Below are 20,855 nucleotides of genomic sequence, written 5' to 3'. Positions count from 1 at the left end.
ACAGACCGATCTTGTGTAAAACATTTACTTGCAAAAATTTAAACAATTCTAAACATTTATTGTTGAATTGTCGATTAAAACGGATTTAATAAAACTGGTTTCGAATAATGCAAATAAGTTGGGACATTTACGAGTGAAACATTCCCGTTTCGAAACTGGATTTTGTTTTATTCGATAGAAAACACGTCGAAAAACGTTAGGACGCCCCAGACGCGAGACTGGACGTTTTCGACGCGATAAAAAATCAAATAATGTTCAGTTTTACTACCGAAAATAGTTGTAGGGTCGTTTGGAATCGTAGCTAACGGTATCCCGACGACAAATATCGGTAATCTCAACGTTGGACAGTTACAAATGAGAAGGTCAGTTATGTTACGAGGATGCTGTTAAGCGAGAATTTCGAGTGGCCGAATCGAGGCACTGAGATGCTTCCGTTTCGAGTTGGAAACTGGTCTTGGAACACCATATGGCCAAACAAATTGACCGCATATATACGTCGGTGCCGCTTTTAATCATCGCCATTACATAACATTTCATTTTTCCTCGGACTTTAATGCATTAAGAAATATGATCAACCTTCACTACCTTTCCCCCATTTAAATATAATTTGTATTTTAATACAAAAAACTGAATATTGCAACATGATTTAACTCATAGAGGATGTTTACTAGAGGATATTCGCTATGGGAAACACTATAGTTAAAAACATTAAACATTGCATGGGCTTCAAATGTTACAAAACATATTCTCTATTGTTTAATTTAATTAAATCTACTTAAAATTTTAAAAAATTAAATTTTTTTAATTGTTTTGAATAGTTTTTTTTATCCACAATATGTGAAAATTATCACAGTGGAACTATTGTCAATTGGTGTAGTGCGAAACAAAATTCAGAGTATTGTAAAGAGGTATTCTAAACATTAAAGTTTATTTTGGCTGGAGTTACGCAATCTTAGAATCACTCCTATATTAGCTCTACACCGCAGTATCCTAACAACAAAACCAGGTTAAATGGAGAGACGGCCTAACACACCTTAACATCTCGAAATCTGCCCAAGTCAATTTTGCATTGCGGCGAAAAGACAGAAACCTAAATGTATAACTTGAAGGATGCTTAATTCATCAACTCTTTAAAAGTTCGATATTGCCCCTTATATTGAAAATGCCCCTTATTTTCAACATGAAAATCCATTTTCGCTGGAGTTCCGATTAGTACCTTGGGGTTATGGGGTACCAGTAGGTAGTATGATCTATACCACCGATATCTAAACAACAAAAAAAATACCAGTTAGAACATTTACTGATACATACAGTCAATAAATCTATAAAAATACTGTGGTTGTAACAATAAGTGGAGGTCAACAAAATCAATAAAAGGACTAGAGACTAGAATATATAGCTCAATATCTCGAAATTCATGTCAATTTTTAATTGTGGCGAAAAGACCGAAACCTAATTGTATCACTTGGAAATTGGAAATGTCATATTAGTCAAAAAGTTGAATAGATCAGGCGGAAACTTAAACAGCGGTACTTGTTACTCTAAGAGATTGATTTTTCACTCCATAGTAAAACCTGTTTGACCCAAGTATGGGCTTTCATTAGTTCATCAAACCAGCAATCCAAAAACGTTTCATTAAAGCGATAATTAAAAGTATAACACTGCCAAAATGAAGTTCCTTGATTAATAATCAATGCTTATCGCTACATAACCAATGAAGAACTCAACGATCATCATACGATCGAATAGATCAACAAAATTATCATCAAAAACATGAAAAATATGATTAAATCATACCAACATTAAAGCAATAATGATAAAATGAATGAATTGTTGGGAAATGTATACTAAAAAGTAGTAATACATTAAATTATACCCGTCATTAAGTTTATTAAATCATTAGATTGTAATCTAATAAACGATGATTTAAATAAAACATTATAAAAATCTATCAAAAATCTATAAATCTATATATCATCTATAAAATCCAGCAAAAAGTACTACAATATAATTCTTAAGCTATAAAAATTGTATATTTATTTTCCAATAAACTAACCCCTAAATAAAATAAATTTTCACATACAAGCATGTGTGCCTTACTGTTCAACCTACCGTCGTAGCTTTTAAATATCAATATTCTAAAATATTTTCTATCGGTAGATGAGTTTATCTCATGAACAAACAATGGTTTGACAAAATACACTAGGATTTTCATTATATTAAGAATTTTTTTAAAGCCTTTGCAAAATTGGGCACAATAGATCACTAACTATTGTCATTAACTTATCTAATTGGTAAAGAAGGCAGCAAAATTGTAATTTGTTTTTAAAAATCGAAACTATCCACAGCAGTTTAATCCATGTGATTTATGTGATGTAGCAATCAATATTAAGATTAATTATATGGTAGGAACAAAAATAGTAAAAATTAATAATTAGCGATGAAAAAAAACATGGTAATTTTGGTTAAAAAAATCGTAACTGGCACATGACAAACGATCAACAATTAATTTAAGACTAAAAGTAGAAGTAGTTCATATCTAGTCCAACTGGTCTGATTCTTCTAGAAACTCTTATTAAGTTAAGTATTAGTTCTTAATATATTGTTCTGTTATATGACAGGAACAAAAATAGTTTTTCGACTATTAAGTCTAGCTCTTCATAGCTAGTTATAAAATAGCTATGAAATATGAATAAACATGAATATTTTGTTTAAAAAGATCGTAACTGGCACATGACAAACGATCAACAATTAATTTAAGACTAAAAGTAGAAGTAGTTCATATCTAGTCCAACTGGTCTGATTCTTCTAGAAACTCTTATTAAGTTAAGTATTAGTTCTTAATATATTGTTCTGTTATATGATAGGAACAAAAATAGTTTTTCGACTATTAAGTCTAGCTCTTCATAGCTAGTTATTAAATAGCTATGAAATATGAATAAAACATGAATATTTTGTTTAAAAAGATCGTAACTGGCACATGACAAACGATCAACAATTAATTTAAGACTAAAAGTAGAAGTAGTTCACATCTTCTACTTTTTCTTCTTAATATATTGCTCTGTTATATGGTAGGAACAAAAATAGTTTTTCGACTATTAAGTCTATCTCTTCATAGCTAGTTATTAAATAGCTATGAAATATTGATAAAACATGAATATTTTGTTTAAAAAGATCGTGAGTGGAACTCAACAAACGAACATCAGTGAATATAAAACTAAAGTAAAAGTGGTTTACTATAATAAAGTGAGGTGAGTACCTAGTCAGGTAAATTCAAGGGAAATTTTTTGATTGTATGGGTAAATAAAAGTCACATCATACCACAATATTTGTATATTATAATTATTATATATAAACGTAACATAAACATTTTACATAAATCATATAACACCGATTTAATATCAATTTAATATAATTAATTTAATCAACCCTCAGATTATTTTCGCAAACCTAATTCTGTATAATCCTTAAAAGAACTTACCACTGGTGTAACAATAGATTTACCTGAAAAATATAAAAAAATCAATTTAAATATAGAAATAGTAGAAGCTAGTTTAATTTTATTGAATTATTAGTATATTATTTGTGTTTAGATATAGTATAAGAATCGATTTTTAATTAATAAAACTAGTAAAATTTAAGCAGTATATTCTTTTAAACAAAAACTAATTTTAGACTGAAGGAATACTAAAATATTCTTGCATATGCACCAAATTAAGAATACCACCAACAACTGAAATCAATTTTAATAACTGGCAAAGATATTTTAATGAACAAAATTAATTCGATTTATGAATAACACAATTAAATTGAATAAATTAAAGCACATTAACTTGAAAGTAAACCTACTTTCCTAATAAGGTAAAACTGAAAGAGCAAACTGAAAAATCACTCTGGATTCTAAGAAACGATGATATATTGGTGAGAAGATTGAAGCAATCCAGCTGCTCGAACAACGGAGAAATATTAAATTATATTAGATAATTTGAATTACCTAAGTAGTGTTACACAATAGACGTTTTGTGTACCATTGTAATTAAAAACTTTTTCACTTCTTAGCCTTCGCCTCATATAAATATATAAGATAAAAACAAATACTGAAATTGTAATAAAATTGTTGAAGTAAAAAGAATTTCTAAAGTTATATGTTACATTACAATTAATTGTGTTTAATTTTCTTATTAAAAATCTCTGTTTGGGTATTACAAATACTTTAAACAACAGTTAATAAACAGTTAATTTTATTAATAATTTAAATCATGATCAATAAAGCTTAATGCATCTTAAAAAAAATAAAAGAAAGTATGGTGATGAAAATATATCAACCTGATAAAAATATTAGTAATAATTTATAAACTTACACTCAATAACAATCTATATATATATATATATATATATATATATATATATATATATATGTATATATATATATACATATATATATATAAATATATATAGCATAAATTAAATACTATTCCTTATTGAGAATATAGCCTGGCGGAAGGAATTTATACAAAACAACACCATGATTTTTACATCCCATTATTGTCTGATTACAGAATTAAACAACTCCTGTGCAAGCCAAGCCAAGCTGCAACGATCTGATTAAATTGTAATCAGATCCATAGAATTTAGCAATTGCTTATATTGATATTTACATTGCATTTTCACCAATAGATATCGCTGATCAAAATACCTAAAATTACTTAATATAACTATTATTTTTTTTTAATAATCACCGCAAGCTCAATTAGCAATACGTTGTGAAGAATAACAGATGTCCCAATGCTCAACAAAATCATTCATTTATATAATTAAAAGAAAGAGTGTAGCCTTTTCGATGTAGTCGATGTATTACAATCACACGTTCAATACTTTCTCAACCGTTTCCATTATTAATATCATTAGCAGCGGTACATTTCCTACACGCACTTGCACGTGTGGTGCTGTTAAAATGCCCGGGCACGTTTTTTCTCAAAATTTTAAGAAACACCCCCGTACATAATAATATTAAAACGTTTCGACGGCTTCTCGAACAATACGTTCGTTATCTGAAAAGTGAGTTTCTGAAAAGTGTCCCCCCTTCGGCGCCACTCACGGTACCGTCTACTCACTCTCTCTCTCTCTCTCTCTCTCCCACGCTGCAGTCTGCGGAGTTGACTCATTAATATTTATAAAACGCATTCGGCCCATTCGCCTTTAAACAATACGTACTTCGAGTGGTATAATATATGTTTGTTTCAATTTCACGACTGAATGAAGTGTTGACCAAGTACGGCCCGAGATATAGGAAGTGAGTTAGAGCTGCACTCTCGTACAGTACCACTAGCATGTATATGAAACGGTTCGGCTTCTCGTTAATTCTATTGAATGCGGCGACCGGTAGTACGACAACGGACCACTTGAATAGACGTCGGCTGGGATAAGAGAGTGAGTGGTACCGGATTATGATCCCTTTTAAAATGGCATTCCCATACGAGGCAAATAGGTTTTATATAAAAAAATAGACGACTAAATTGTATGTTTATTTTATAAACTAGAGCACATATTTATATTCCACAACTAGGATCAACTATTCCCCAGTAATAGAATTAAACATTCAAGATTAAATTTAATTTAATTTAAAAATTCTTAAAACAAAAATAAACAAAATTTCACTAAAATATATTTCAAAGTTAGTTTTTAGGTGCTTAAAATGTTTATGTGTATTGTTTCATTATACATACAATATTAGTTTTATTTTGCACAGATTAACTGCAAACTGACAAAACAATAAGCCCACATTATTATTATAACCTTCAAAGAAATTGAATGTAAAAATTCGGGAAAAATAGATCCTACTTTAAGAAGAAAAAAAGAAGTCCCGGGCGTAACGCGTTTTTATTGTTCAAAATTAATTTTATTCATCAACGGAATTGCCACCCAAGAGCCACACTATCATTTCAACGCCGTTCTAACATTTCGATACCACTTTTGTAAAACGATTTATTTTTTTGCTCAAAATAGGCCTGTCACAATTTGCTGTCCACCCAGATGACGATCGTTGTGATTCCAGTGTGATCCATGTTTTAACCATATCGAAAAAATTCCGGTTTGTTACGTTTAAATGGGCAAACACTGCTCAGAATCATTAACACGTTCTTGTTTTTAGTCAACATTGAGCAAACCGGCACCCACTTTGCAATATAAAACCAACACGTTCTTTTCAACTTCACTTTTCGATTATTTAAAACAATTTTGCGGATTTTTTTATGTTTTCTGGTATTACCACCTCATTCAGACGTCCACTGAGTTCTACGTTATCGGTGTCTCTACGACTACGTTTGAAGTCAGTCAAAGTCAGCAACCCAACGTTTTATTTTTGTTTCTGATGGAGCGGAGTTCTTAAAACTTCAGAGTTCTACTTTGAAATTAACAAAAGTAGTGTAAAAGCTAGTACTAAATAAATGATCGGCGAATGCAATAAAATTAGCGCCATTTATGTATTAGGCCGCTTTTAAATTTAGTTAGGACGATTTTACGTTGTTCAATTTTTTCAATTAACGTCGGTAATAACCTACATCTTGTTAGTCCCACCATATGCAATAGAATACTTTAAGAATTTTACTATTAATGTTCCGTATGGGCGGATTAAAGATGGCTCTGCTGAGCTAAGCCATGACTTTTTGCGCTTAGGATTGTCGTAGTAGATTAACTTTTCATTGACAGTCACAATACGCCACAGAAAACGGTTCATTTTGCCGCCTGGGAAGAAATGATATCGCGATGTTTAAATATTTTAATTCAAAACAACGTTTAAATCATTGATACAGAAATCTGGAATTGAGATGTGACGAAGCAGCATCAGGAAACTTTTCTAAAAGCGTTTGAAAGGCTTCAGCAACAGGTTTCTTCAAATCAAATGACAAAACAGTAATGACAGTATAGAGAAAACATTGTTCTCAAAATAATTTTAAAAATTCTAAAGACATGAATATTTAATAACATGCAATATTGTTGATACCTAAGCAAAATCAGTTAATTTAACTATTATTAAACATCAAGGTTGCAATACGTCTTTTTCATAGTCAAAAATTTGCCTCAGTCCATTTGTACATTTCTTTTCTTTTAAAATGTTTTAACGTGACTTCCTTGAAATTTTATTTGGATGCGGTCTACAATTTACTGATAGACCTGTTTCCATTTTTGATTCTAATATGTTTTAGATTACCATGGGTTATAGCCAAAAAAAATCTTCGGTATTCCGTTGGCGTTCGTTCTATTCTAAAGAACATTAAATGACATAAGGTGTTTCAATAAACTAAAATTGAAATATATGGCTAGCAATATTAATATTATGGCGATGGACTAATGTTAATAGTGACTAAATTTGTCAAAAATACGCCCACAAAATGGATCTAAAACACGTTAAATTAACATCGTAAAAGTTAATGGCGCCAGTCCAAAAAGAAAGGTTTCAGAGTTCATATGCATAGATTTACTTTATATTTTATTTAACTGTCAATTAATTTGTCGGGACTTGAGACAGACTATTTTTGGCTTATTTTTAGAGATCTGCAATTATGAGGCAGCAAACATAATTTTTCAATGCTTTTGCAAATCATCTAATATTGTTACTTATGATTCAATAATATCCACCAATAATACTTTTTATTTGAAAAAAAAATTGTTTTTTATTAAGTTGTATGAACAAAGGTGTCTGTATGTATTTTCTACTAGTGATATATATTTGTGGAAATGAGAAGTATCAATGTAAACTACTGCTAAACAACCTAACCTAGCTGTTAAATTCTATTGTTTGGACATTTCGCTGTTTAAAATAATAGTTTAGTATTATTGAGTTATTCAGTGTATACATCATGGAGTGCTCAAAATTATCATTTTCGACATTCATTACTTTTGTCATTTGATTTGAAGAAACCTGTTGCTGAAGCCCTTCAAACGCCTTTAGAAAAGTTTCCTGATGCTGCTTCGTCACATCTAACAGATGTAAACCTGTTTAAATATCCTGAATATCCACACTGGTATGAATCCACTACTACACACTTTTTTTATTATTTAATTATTACATTGTTACTAATCGTTTCTATCTAACCTATAATGTGTCTTTATGATAACTTAAATCTAGGTATATAACTACAAGGACTCATCGGCCCTATCTCAGTTTCTGGTGAAATGCACCTCACTACAAAACACTACACAAGATCAGATGGTTTGATTCTTTTGAGTCTGTGTTCTGTTCTGGTGGTATCCAAAAGCGGTAATACTTCAAAATTCTCATGAGAATGGAGTCTTTCCTCATGCCCCCTTGCAATTCTCTTGATTTCTTGACCGACTGTGGGTATCTGAAGGTCTCGATGTAAGTAATCAGTCCTATAGTATTTGGGTGCGCCCACAATACCTCTCAGGACTTTGTTCTGAAAAATGCGTATTTTATTTATGTTATTCTTTGCAGAACATCCTCATAATTGAACTCCGTATGTCCATATAGGTCTCAGTATTTGCTTATATAATATCAATTTGTTATGTACTGATAATTGTGATTTTCTTCTAATTAGCCAGTACATTTTCCTATATTTCAACTCCAGTTCTTTTCTTTTCTTCTTTATATGTTCCTTCCAGCGAAGTTTTGCAGCAAGATTCATTCCGAGATATTTAGCGTTCTTGCTATATGGAATGATAGTATTATTTAATGTTATTGGTGCGTGTACGGTCTGTTTATAGGTAAACTGCACATGTACAGATTTACTTTCATTAATTCTTATCTTCCAAGCTTGTGTCCAATTATTTATATGATCACTTGCCTGTTGTAATTTCCGAGAGGCTTCTTCACTATTGTCTCCGACAGCTATAATTGCAGTATGAGCAAATGTCGTAATATTCTCCAATTGTAGTATATCACAAGTGTAGAGTAGATAAAGCATTGCTCCCAGTACACTTCCTTGTGGTACACCTGCTGTAGCTTCTTTTATGGTAGAGTAAGCTTCTTCTTGTTTTACTCTAAACATTCTGGTTGCATTGTACGATTTTAATAGTTCGATGTGTTATTTTGGTAACATTTTCTCTAGTTTATGAACCTGAAAGCTTCTTAACAAAAATGAAAGCTGAAAGCCTTCATGCCAAACCTTATTGAAGGCTTTCTACTACACACTTGAATCGTTAGTAGACGAAAACAACCCCTGATAGTCATCCAACAAGTAAAGTTAAGTATTTTGAAAAATATTTTTCTTAAACTTGTTAAATAATTTCTTAACATGTTAATTTGAATCCTACAATGCCGTGAAAAAATTCAATCGTGGTTTCAAAGTCAATCAATAGACAGACACATTGTAGCAAGGTGGCTGGAAATAAAATTTAACTGAAAATAAATAAATATCTTAAAGAATATATAATACATTTTCTTCGCTGTTCTGCGCCATGGCAATCTGTCTTAGAACAATAAGCCACTGTGTTGTCCATATTCTAAACTGTACGCTTATTGTATTTTTTAATAAGAGAATTTCAATTAAATCTCTTGAGCCTCACGTGTTATTATCCTCCTATTCCACTCCAGGCCAATGCCAGCTCGTATGTTGTATTTCTGATATGTTGTGCTATACTCACTCATTTCCTGCTTTGCTGTTTGCATAATTAGATCTAGATACATATATCTGTTCCGCATTCTTTGAGGAATATTGAGCATGCTCCTTAAATTATTGTATATTGAGCTTGCTCTGGAACATATCTAATATGTCAATATTGCTGTTGCTTGCTGTGCCCCATAGTTGAACGTGGAATATCTAGATTAACTTGATGGTGGATTTGTATACCATCACTTTGCTCATTGCTTAAATGAGAGTGACCAAACCAATTCACTCTGCGGAGTCTGATGTCGAATTGTTTACGCTTGGGTCACATATGCTTCTGCCAAGTTAACCTACGATACACGGCCCAAGTATTTTGTATGTTCTATCTTGTTCTATCGATAGAGATGGACAGATTCTGGATAAACCATTTCTTTATTTTATTTAGATAGCACTGGAATTAAGACGAAGCAGTTTTTATGTCAAAATACACCGAAAAACCCGCAGTTTATATTTATAATAATTAACCTGCTTACTATGGAATATAATTAAAAATATATGAGTTTTATAAAACAATAATTTATGACTGCACCGATTCATAGAGCTGGAAATTCTTCAAATTATTTTTTTTAAATTGTCATGTTTACTATTCATCTTGTAACAGAATCTCAGAATGATATTAACATTTTATGAAAGTTTCTAAAGATACAAATAATGACTGACATAACAGCCCATAAGAATTTGTTATAACCCTAAAAACTTTGACAGAATTTAACATATATCTATCAAATGAAGTTCATATAAACAGAATGGACAGTTTTCAAAATCTTAATTACAATTTGGTGCTTTCATTCCAAAAAGTCATCTTTCATCCTGCTCCAATTAGCGAAAATTACAGTAAATTTTAATTTACAATCAGTATTAAACTAAACCATAATAACTCGTACTCAATTTTAAGTAAATCAGTTCAGTAGTTGAGATATCACGTTAACCATTTCGAAAAAAAATAGTTTTGAGAAAAACACGTTCATAATTTAATTTTTAAATATCGGGCCATTAAAACAGCTATATCTCCGAAAATAATTTATTATTTTGAAAAACTTTCTTAACGGCATATTCTTAAATAGTTGGTTTTTTCAAAATTGTAGACTAGAATGTCCTCTTAAACCGATCTGACTCGAAAGCTATTTAAAAACACTTGTCTAATCACAATTTGATAAGACATTTCGAACTAGCATGGCACATGAACCTTTAGACTCTAAAACCTTGATTATTTGCAGTTCACATTTCTATATCATCAACCACATTTAGTCTACGAAGTCTACAAATATATAAAATTTCATAAAATTGTGAATGGTAGAGTGTAATGTAAAGTAATGTGGAATGCAGCAGAGGCTGCATAGTAAGGTCATTTATCCCCGCCTTGAAATAATATTATAACTTCCAAGCCTTAGAACCAGCTCAAAAAGGCTGCTGTATATCTTCGATTATTGCAATCAGTAAGTAAGCTTGGAACAAGGTCGTAGAAACTAACGAATAATAAGCATCCAAATTCGCATTTTAAGCAATAACCAGAGGTCAAAGATCAAGTTCTGTGTGATTTATAACTGAAGAAAAAGCTGGTGGTTTACATCCGCAATCCCAAATATATGTCTACGTACTATATAAAGTGCTTGTTCAATTTTATTTTTATTAAATAATCTTGTAGAACCTAAAGGAATATTTGGAACAGTAGTTTTTTACAAAACTAATAAAAGTGTGTGCCTCTTTTAATACCATGCACATAGAAAGTAGTTTTACTGATTATAATACCTTATATCCCATTATTGTTACCCAATGTGGAGCAAAGCTGAGCAAGCAATAAGAAAAAGAGCTAATTTCCCCCAGGACTAGAAAGATATTTTTTCTTCGGTAAAGAGCAGTGGTCCGACGAGAAACATCGACGGATTAAATCGACCCATAAAGACGTTCGGGAGACGCAAGGGGAACAGAGATAGAAAGTGACACATTGCGTGTTCAACGAGTTCTGCGCTGAAAATGACTTCCTCAATTTTCGATGTTGTGTTTTTTTCTTTACGATATCTTTCTCCTTCGGCCCGTCAATTCACGTCGGGCACATCATTAGGCTTCGAAATTAAAGTGACTGAAAGGAAGGTTTCTCTCATTTCTTGTTGTTATTGAGAGATCAAGATTCAAATCAGACGACTGGTATTATTTTATTTTTATTTGCTTGATATTACGATAAAATTGTAGGTGATCATTAAGTATAAAATGTAGTTAGTTATTTAAACAGAATTCTACCTCAATATGAACAGAGAGATATCCTCATCAGTATTAAAATTATTTCGCTCTAAGCAAAAACTACCAATATTCTAGTTAAAATTGATGTAATAATTGGTAGTCAGTATTAATTTAGTTTTGCATTTGCATTTAGGTAAACTAGAAGAAAACAATGCGATGCATATTAACATCTATTATAAGATATGTTGAGAAGAGATAACAAGAGATAAAGTTTAGTGAAAACACGATATATCGATATATGCCCAATGGTACTGGGTCAGATTATTATTTATATATATTACACTACCACGAATCTGACGAGCTGTTTTATATATTCTATTATATTATTTCATAAATGTGATGTTTTTAAGATTCTTCAAATATTTGAGATATATAAATCTGTTAGATAACGTAATTTCCTCAATTTTTTTATAATGTTTCATCACAGTCTAGATTAAATACATCCATAAATATTAATGTCGATTTGTTAATATTCGACAAGTTCATTAAAATAGCTCACTTTACCATTAAAGGAAACTTGGAATGTAATTCAGATTTCCTATTTTTACCACTATTTCTAGATCTTAGCGTAGCTGGTCACCCAAATCTGTCTTATCTAAATAACATTCTCCTATTAGTACATTCAGAATTTCAAATTTCTAATTTCATTAATATACTCGAATAAAAACTCTTTAATGTCATTAGAAAATATTACACAGGTCAGTAACAAAGAAGCTTTTTGAGTATTTTCATCTTAAAGCAGTGGTTTTTATGCTTCAATTCCTGTAGCATCCGTTTGTTCAATTCCGTACACCTCAAGGAAACTTACAACAATTTGGAATTGGTTCTTCGCAAAATTAGAATATGAAGACCATGTTCGCCAGGTTTGCGGCGATTTTAAAATATTGTACATTTTGTTTGGACAACAGGTTGTGTTTGCCAAATTCCCTTACTTTTTGTGTCTATGGGATAGCTGATACCACACCTCACTGTAGCAAAAAGTTGGGTGTCGAGGAAGTTTAAAGCTGGTGAAAAGAGAGCCCTGAATGAAACATTATTACATCACAAGGAGTTCTTTACTACCGTTGCACAAAAATTTGGCATAGGTGAATTAAAAAAATTAGTTCCCAAATTTTTATGTAATCAACAGATCAACCCTAGCTATAAACAAATCGTTAAAAGAATGCTGAAAACATTTCAAGCTTTCGGTCGCTTGATGAATCTAAACGTATATTTTCTTCATTCTCACCACGACTATTTTCTAGACAATTGGAGCAAGATTTCACCAGGACATCAAAGAGATAGAGAAAACATACCAATGAAAATTTTCAGATTCAGAGACCTTCCAGATTCTTTTTACGATGAAATGTACAAAGAGGAGCAACAAATGTACAAATAAAAGGTTTTAGTGTGGGCTGGTGAAACTTTATAAATAAAAAATATGTATCGTTAATGGTTTGTACAAAAATAATTGTTAAGTTGTCAAGAAACGTGTCGTCCTATGACAAAAAGGAAGTTTCGGATTCAAAAATACAAAAATTATGTCAGAATATTTAAACAGTTCTGCTTGAAAAAAGTACCAATTCTCAAAAAAAAATTAGTTCTCCCCTCTTATATTTGAAAATATTTTTTTAGTTATATTTTAGTTTATGAGACTTTATCTCATATATTTATAGATTTTATATTTTGCATAAGTACTTTATCTAGGCTGGCTCTATGGCTTAACTTGGATTACCAACCCTGATCCTCGGTATTGCGTCTACCAATTAGTGAGTAATCAGCTTACCCACCCCAGAAGATATCCGTCCTTACTCAGCCTGATTACTATCGTGACTGAAATGGATATTTCTTATCGGATTTTAACCTCATGTAGACAATCCCAAACAGTTGTAATTATAAGTTGAAACCTCCCATGCCCTGAACAGGAGTCGAACCTGTGACTATAACAAATTGCAAATTAAATAAATATCAATTCGAAAAAGACCTTGATTTAATTTTAATTTTACGGTATTAAAATGACCGTTACATGATACTAAAACATATTTCCTGTTATTTTTTATAGCTTATTAATAATAAAAGTGCTCATTAACATAAAATTCCCTTCGTCCTAAACAAGTTCTTAATCAATTACGACATCAAGATGAGCTCAATGGTTCCGAGGTATCTCGATTACAAGCTAAGATTTTTTTCACGTTGACCTCGTCGATATTTCTTTATTATAATTGGATTATAATTTATGATTGTTTTATGATAATTTATGATACTAGACTGTCAAAATCACTTTTAATTTCGAATGTTTATATTGTTGTATTTGCACTTTGAAATGTTTCTTTATAGACACTTTTTGATACAAAGGAACTTTAAAATGTTATAAGATTATAATAAATTTGTCTTTTAAGTTGATTTTTGTGTCAGAATTTTTTTATATCTGTTTTATGGTAATTTTCCAATCGAATAATATTTAGTTGTTCTGAAAATATATAACACATCCACTCAAAAATCCTCGATCCGACCTAGAAATGTCACTTCTCATAAAAAATCTCATAAGATATTTCGAAAATTCCAATCTCTAAAGAATCCCCGTTAAATTCATGATATATCTACGATCATCATAATCACTAGATACTGAATTACAATGGCTTTACTACTTAAACAACTTTGTATCTTTTCGAAAAAAAAACGGGCAATAGTCAATGTTAATTAAAAACTATTTTTTAATAAAAATACACACCACTCAAGTAAACTTAAAATACTTAAAAACTTTTAATTCATTTCGCTGGATAAAGTAACCATGATACAACATTGATACAAGTTATGAAAGTGTTATTTATAATTTGTTCAACAGCTGACTTTCGAATAATATAAGAATTGCAATGCAACGTTGGGATAATATGGATTGATGCTATTTTATTCAGAGATAGAATGACGGAACTGTACATAAATAGAAAATAATTAATATAAACACAATTAGAATAGAAAATAATGTAAAATTAAAGCATGTAATACAAGTAACTTATTAACAAGTAACATGTTACTTTCAAAAAGCGTCAATACAAATGCACTGCCAGTTATTTAACAGTATCTGCTTAGGAAGGTTTATATTAGTGATGTTGTTGTTTATTTGTCTCATATGCCATGTTTTCAATCACAGTTGGATTTTGTTGAGATAAAGTTGAAGGTTCTTTGTGGCTGATATTTGATCTTTATGAGATGATAAGACAGTATGTCACATATACTGATGATATAACCACATGGTGGTTAGTAGATCAGATGTATTTAAAGGTATAATAATGGGCCAAGGACACCTGAATATATGTTATTGGATGTAGTTCAGTGTATTCCTCACCCCGTTTCACAATAAACTGTCTCTCTGTTGGGTACAATTTTAGAAACTGTAAGTGCCGTCATACCTTATCAGAGGCTTGAGATATATAAATATGCAGTCGAATAATATTTATACCATTCCAGTTTTTATTTATGTGGTTGATCAATTTGTTCTATCGTTCCATGTTTCTTAAGGAAACCAAATTGTTCTGAAGTAAGTACTATCTTCTTTAGTTACTTTTCAAGTCTCGAAAAACTCTTTTAAAAATTGGAGAATACATATAATAACTTATAGAATAATAGGACGTGTTCTCATTTTTTCCATTTTGAGAATCATAATTTGGGCCACTTTTCAAGTGGACTAATAGGGAACTAGTTTAGTCGAAATATGGAATTAAATATCTAAGTCTTCCTAATTTGAAGCACTTTTCCGAGGGTTCCTGTAAGATTCTTCCAGTTATTAAATTAAAGTTTTTTAACATCGATTTCTTTTATTATTATATGTAGATCGGCAGGTTAATATGAAATGGAGAGTTAAGAAAATCGTTGATGCCGTTTTGCTCGCCTACGGAAATTTCAGACGAGGATTATTATTTTAAGAAAAAATGTGTTTCAAATAACAAAATTATATTTAATGATTCATCATCCAAGTATAAAAAGTTGGTCAAGAAAGAAAATATAATAGTGGACACATTTTTTTTTTAATTTTAGACCAACGACTTCTGAACCAATGTGTTTATTGGTAATACCTCATAGTTAGAAATCGAGTTTAAAGAGCATATCGGCATAAGAATAGATTGGTAATTTGCGCAAGCTTTTTAATTTATATCACATCGATACTATTTGCATCATACAAAAAAACTCATATGTAGAAGTTATATTGGTATAAGGTATGATACGTCTAACCTTGAAGATTTCAATTTGTGTAGTCATTGTTTCTTAGCCGGGTATCGTTTAATTCTTTCCTTTTTTTTTCTCTTAAAGTTAATATATTTTTTAACTTAATGGTAATCTTTATGACTACAAAATCGCAGTACGTATGATGTATATTTAGTGGTAGGTGTAGTAATAGTATATTTTTAGATGACTGTAAAACACCAAATTTTATAATGTATTATTGTGGAACCTGTTTCACAACTAAATGAAACAATACAATCACGATTCGGCATTCTTATTGACCAATACCTTCCGATTGACATGCTATTAATCATTCCGAATTGTAATTTTAATGTATAAATAAAATAAGCTGCATCACAATTAATCACGAGGTATGATTTTATCAAGAAATTGACACATGTTACTAATATTTTCGCTTAAATATATTATACCGTATTATTTTGTAATATTATAGTTCAATTTCAATCGAGTATCATTATTAATTGTTAAAGCAAGACTAAAATACATAACTAAGATAAATGATCTATTTAAAAATTCATAACAATATCGTGAATCTTGGATTGTACAGTGACTACGTTCAGCAACTTACTATATTTGACTAACACCCTATAAGTAATTAGAAATGCTTCTTGCTTTGCAAGCAAGTCATCTCAGTAGAAATCCGACCTTGGCCAGTCAGGTTAATGTCAGAGAAGTTCGTGTTCATCTCATGTTAATTTGTTTTAAAGAATGGTCAGATTGTATTTCTCAATAATAGGATATTTTACAAGAAGGATTCGTTTATTTGCTTATTAAAGTTATTGTTAAAACTTTATCTCTGTGAAGAATGAAGCTCCCACTTCATAAACATACCTTTCGAACACAACAATTTTTCAATTTTCAATGATTTCAATTGATGATTTCGAAAATTTGGAGAGGCCTTTACAAAAATCTGTTTTAAACGAACCATAGTCATAATAGAATTAGAAATCATCGATAATCGTCCTTGATAATATTTCATGGTCAAAAGTTAAATTCGGTTTATCAATATCCCATATCTCGAGAATATAAAAGGGAAACCTCGTAATAACAACGTCCAAACGAAAAGTAAAATATCATGACAGTGGATCAACAATAACTTAATTTTTTTTATTTGATTTGATCTTTACTAACTTACAACGATTGGTCTTCACTTCGTGACTCTGACAGTGTTTTTTTAATGAGTTTTTAATTAATTAGTAAATCCATTCAAGTCCCATTCAGATATAAAGAATAAACATCGAAAATTAAGTGGGTATAATAAAGTGTGACAGCAGTCTTAAAACAGCAAGAGACGAAATGTTTAAAATACAAATATAAAAGCATTCAGTGAAAAATTAAAGGAGTTAATAAAACTAGGTTATTTTCAGTACTAGCCATAAATTCAGAAATTTTAAAGTAAGATAAATTGTCTGTGGTTATTGTCCAAATTGTGTCCAACATAAGATATCACTGTATTACTAAGGTATAAATGATCCATAATATATTAAATTTTAAATCGGCCAAGCTCAATGGCCACACGGAGAAGCACCTCAAGCTATAACATCTCCACCACCTCATTAAAAGTTAATTTAAAATATTTGGCAGTGAACCTATAGTAATTTTTTTAATTTCCACTGATTTAAATTCCTACATTCCAGTTTTTTTAATGAAGGTTTTCTTTGGTTGTATATATTCTTATAATTTCTGTCCAAAAACATATCTACAAATCAATAAAACTGGAGCCAACGAGGAATTGAAATTCATGGGTTTAACAACAGATAAATAAATAACTCGGCTATTTATGCACGTTAATGCTATTTGGTTTTTCCATTTATGCCCCTGTAAATATAAGGTTTATAAGACTTCGATATATATTGCTTATGTATACAGGGTATTAATAAAATGTTCTTGTTTTATTTGTAATATTGCATAAATATTGAGATTCTACATATATGGTCCGCGCATATAAAAGATATCTTAAAATACATATATTAAAATAATATAAAATATTTTTAACAGAAAAATTGAACCGACTTCAAAAAATAAATAAGAAACTCAGTAAAAATCAAAAAATAATTAAGCTTTTTAGCATAAAAAAAACGTTTAAAAAAAAGCAACAAATTAGATTTGTTTTGTTAGTAATTTAATTTTGTGTATATGTCACAAAATTGTATTATTATTTTTGCATTGTTTGGACTCAGCATCGACTTCAAACTGATCAGTTGGTAGTAGTTAAAATAATATTGTAAATAGATAAATATGTTTAGATTGGTATTAAGCTAAATAGGGTGTATATAGTAGAATATAAAATAGGTGTAGTAGATAGGTTAAATAGGTCTTTTGTTTATTTTTATTTAGTGATTACAACGATTATTATGTACATATTTAATTTTAAAAGGTTTTTTGTATTATTAGTGAGTCTCTTTCCCCTGAGCCCCTTTTTAGTATTGTATATTTACTCAATAAATTACGCAGTTATTTTATTAAGTATTACAATAGATAGCCCAATTAAAAGTGTAGCCCTTAGGAGAAAAAATAGCAACAAAGAAACGATGATTAAAAATAAGGAACGCCTCGTGGCTCGGGGTCCGCTACCTAGTCTAGGTTATCTGACAAATCTTCCAACCAAACTAGAATAAAAATTTATTGTCCCTGTTGAGAATCGAAGCCGCGACCATAACGTTCTAATCGTTACACCATACAAACAGTTGCCTTCTTTGCTTCTACGACATCTCATATCATAAGACTAGTACTTAAAAAGTAAACTGAATGGATTTTACACTAAATTACTTCCGATTTTTCATTACATTAGCTCAGCAATAACATTATAAACAAAAATCTGATTATTTTAGATAAAAAATATGTGAAAACTTTGTGCGAGCCTTTGAAATTTGAGCGTTTCCCCCGATTTACTCCCAACCCCCCTCCGCACAACAGATCGTGATTTGGTTCCACCTCGGAAGTGCACTCTTTCGAATAAAAAAAATTAAAAATCGGTTCATAATTGACGGAGAACTCGGCGAACATACATTAAAAAAATACACAGCCGAATATAGAACCTTTTTTCGAAATCGGTTAATAAAAGAAATCAATTCTATAAATACTTCATAAAATAACAAAATATCTCCACAAACTAACAAAATGTGTTAATGACTCAAAAATATAGTAATATAATAACTAATATAGTAAACAATTTTCATAAAAGATTCCTTATTTTTAAATATATTCTAGCTCTTTTTATAAGTTTAAAAATAAAGTTATAAAAATCGTATTAGATTTAATTGAATTTAAAAATGCATTAAATTTATTAAATTCCGAAAAACATCGATCCATTGTTTTAAAAACGCGTTAAATCAGATTATTTAGTTAAAACGGTATTGAAATGACCTTATTTGAACGATAATTTTTTACTTTCACAGAAATTGCACCGCGAAATTTACCAGTTTCAATCCCAAGAATGCCGTACACCGAAAGGCTGAAATTTATTTTAAATCGCAGCTACATAATCTAAATCTCTCTGGCAAAAACTAAATTAGTTAAATGCGGTTTCAAGCTAATTTGAAGTAAGTAATTATCATTGTTGAAAGTAGCCACATAATCGTGAAATAAAACGACAAACTAGAGAATATAGCTGGAGAAAAGTAAAAACTCGGTTACAAAAAATAACTGTTAAGGATATTGCTTCTGTGCTGGTTGTTTTTTAGGTTTTTAGAAAACATAAATGTGTGGCATTTCAGTAAACAAAGTGTGAGTGTTAAAAAATTGGTGTTATTTTGTTCCAACAAACACAATTTTATTTGTTTAAATAAAAATATGTAAAAATAATATAGTAAGATACGGATAATATGTATATTACAAATATATTTAAAACTCATTATATTTATAAAATAAGTTAAAATCACAAACACTACTTGTAATTAATATGGTATGTTACTTAATTCGTTTAATAAAGTCTAAAACTAATTTATTTTAATGAAAAATGCCTCCTCTCAGATAAACGAATTAAATATTCATTATAATAGCCCTTAAATAATGTAGAAATAAATTCTAAAAAATACCTACCTTATCAGATATGAAAATAAAAATATCTAATCCACGTATCGAGGTACGTAAAAATCCAAACACGATCACAACTAAACGACCAAAAAAACTCACACCAAATCCTTCGTATCCTATGAGAGAGCCCAACAAAGAACACCTGAACAATTTTATTCACTCAACATTCGCGCCGAAAAATCGTACTGTGCTGCGGGTCGAACTTCGGTTTACGAGACGGACTCCACAGACCATTCTTCAGCGACGGCTCCGAACACCGAGAACCTACTGACGGTCAACGAGATCTCGGCTAGTTGCTTGTCGGTGGTATATACACAGACACGCTCTCACACACATACATAAACGCGAACGCATTCGGGACCGTTTTTGGTTCTATTCCGAGTTTGGTGCGATGAAGAAGGAGCACGAGACCGAGATGGTTAGGAACGTTTTATGTTTGCGAAGAAAAACTAACAGAAAATAAATCAGGCACGGTATTTTAAATGATATTTAACTTTAAATGTTGGCCTATGATTTGATTTTGCCAGATTTTTTCTACAGGCTTAAAACTAAAACAAAATTTGTAATTTTAATATTTTCAAAAAATTCAGAAACGCCAAAAACCTATAGATACATTTCTCTTTTTTTGAACGGCCCTAATTTGGGGAGAAAAGAATAGTTTGGCTTTGTTACAAAATATAGAGAAGGCTGCAAATAAATCGGTTCCAAATTTCCAATAAATCGGTTCAGTAGAAC

The 20,855-nt window shown here is 30.5% G+C and overlaps 1 protein-coding gene across 3 annotated transcripts in view; it reads right to left on the bottom strand.

Moving 5' to 3' along the window:
- The window catches only part of Prosap (SH3 and multiple ankyrin repeat domains prosap), a 292,925-nt gene extending 272,660 nt beyond the window's left edge, over window positions 1-20,265 (bottom strand). Inside the window, exon 1 of one of the 3 annotated variants that reach the window (XM_076401310.1) lies at window positions 20,127-20,265. The gene's annotated coding sequence lies outside the window, so the exon portion shown is untranslated. Of the gene's footprint in view, window positions 1-3,481; window positions 3,502-20,126 lie in introns of those variants that run through there. The other 2 variants (XM_076401313.1, XM_076401311.1) reach the window with 2 other exon arrangements.
- Window positions 20,266-20,855: the final 590 nt, after the last annotated feature.

Source organism: Rhynchophorus ferrugineus, unplaced genomic scaffold, assembly GCF_030347505.1.
Source record: "Rhynchophorus ferrugineus isolate W39M unplaced genomic scaffold, kcgeb_rfMv2 rfM3, whole genome shotgun sequence".
NCBI lineage: Eukaryota > Metazoa > Arthropoda > Insecta > Coleoptera > Curculionidae > Rhynchophorus > Rhynchophorus ferrugineus.
This window is presented reverse-complemented; position numbering and strand designations above follow the sequence as displayed.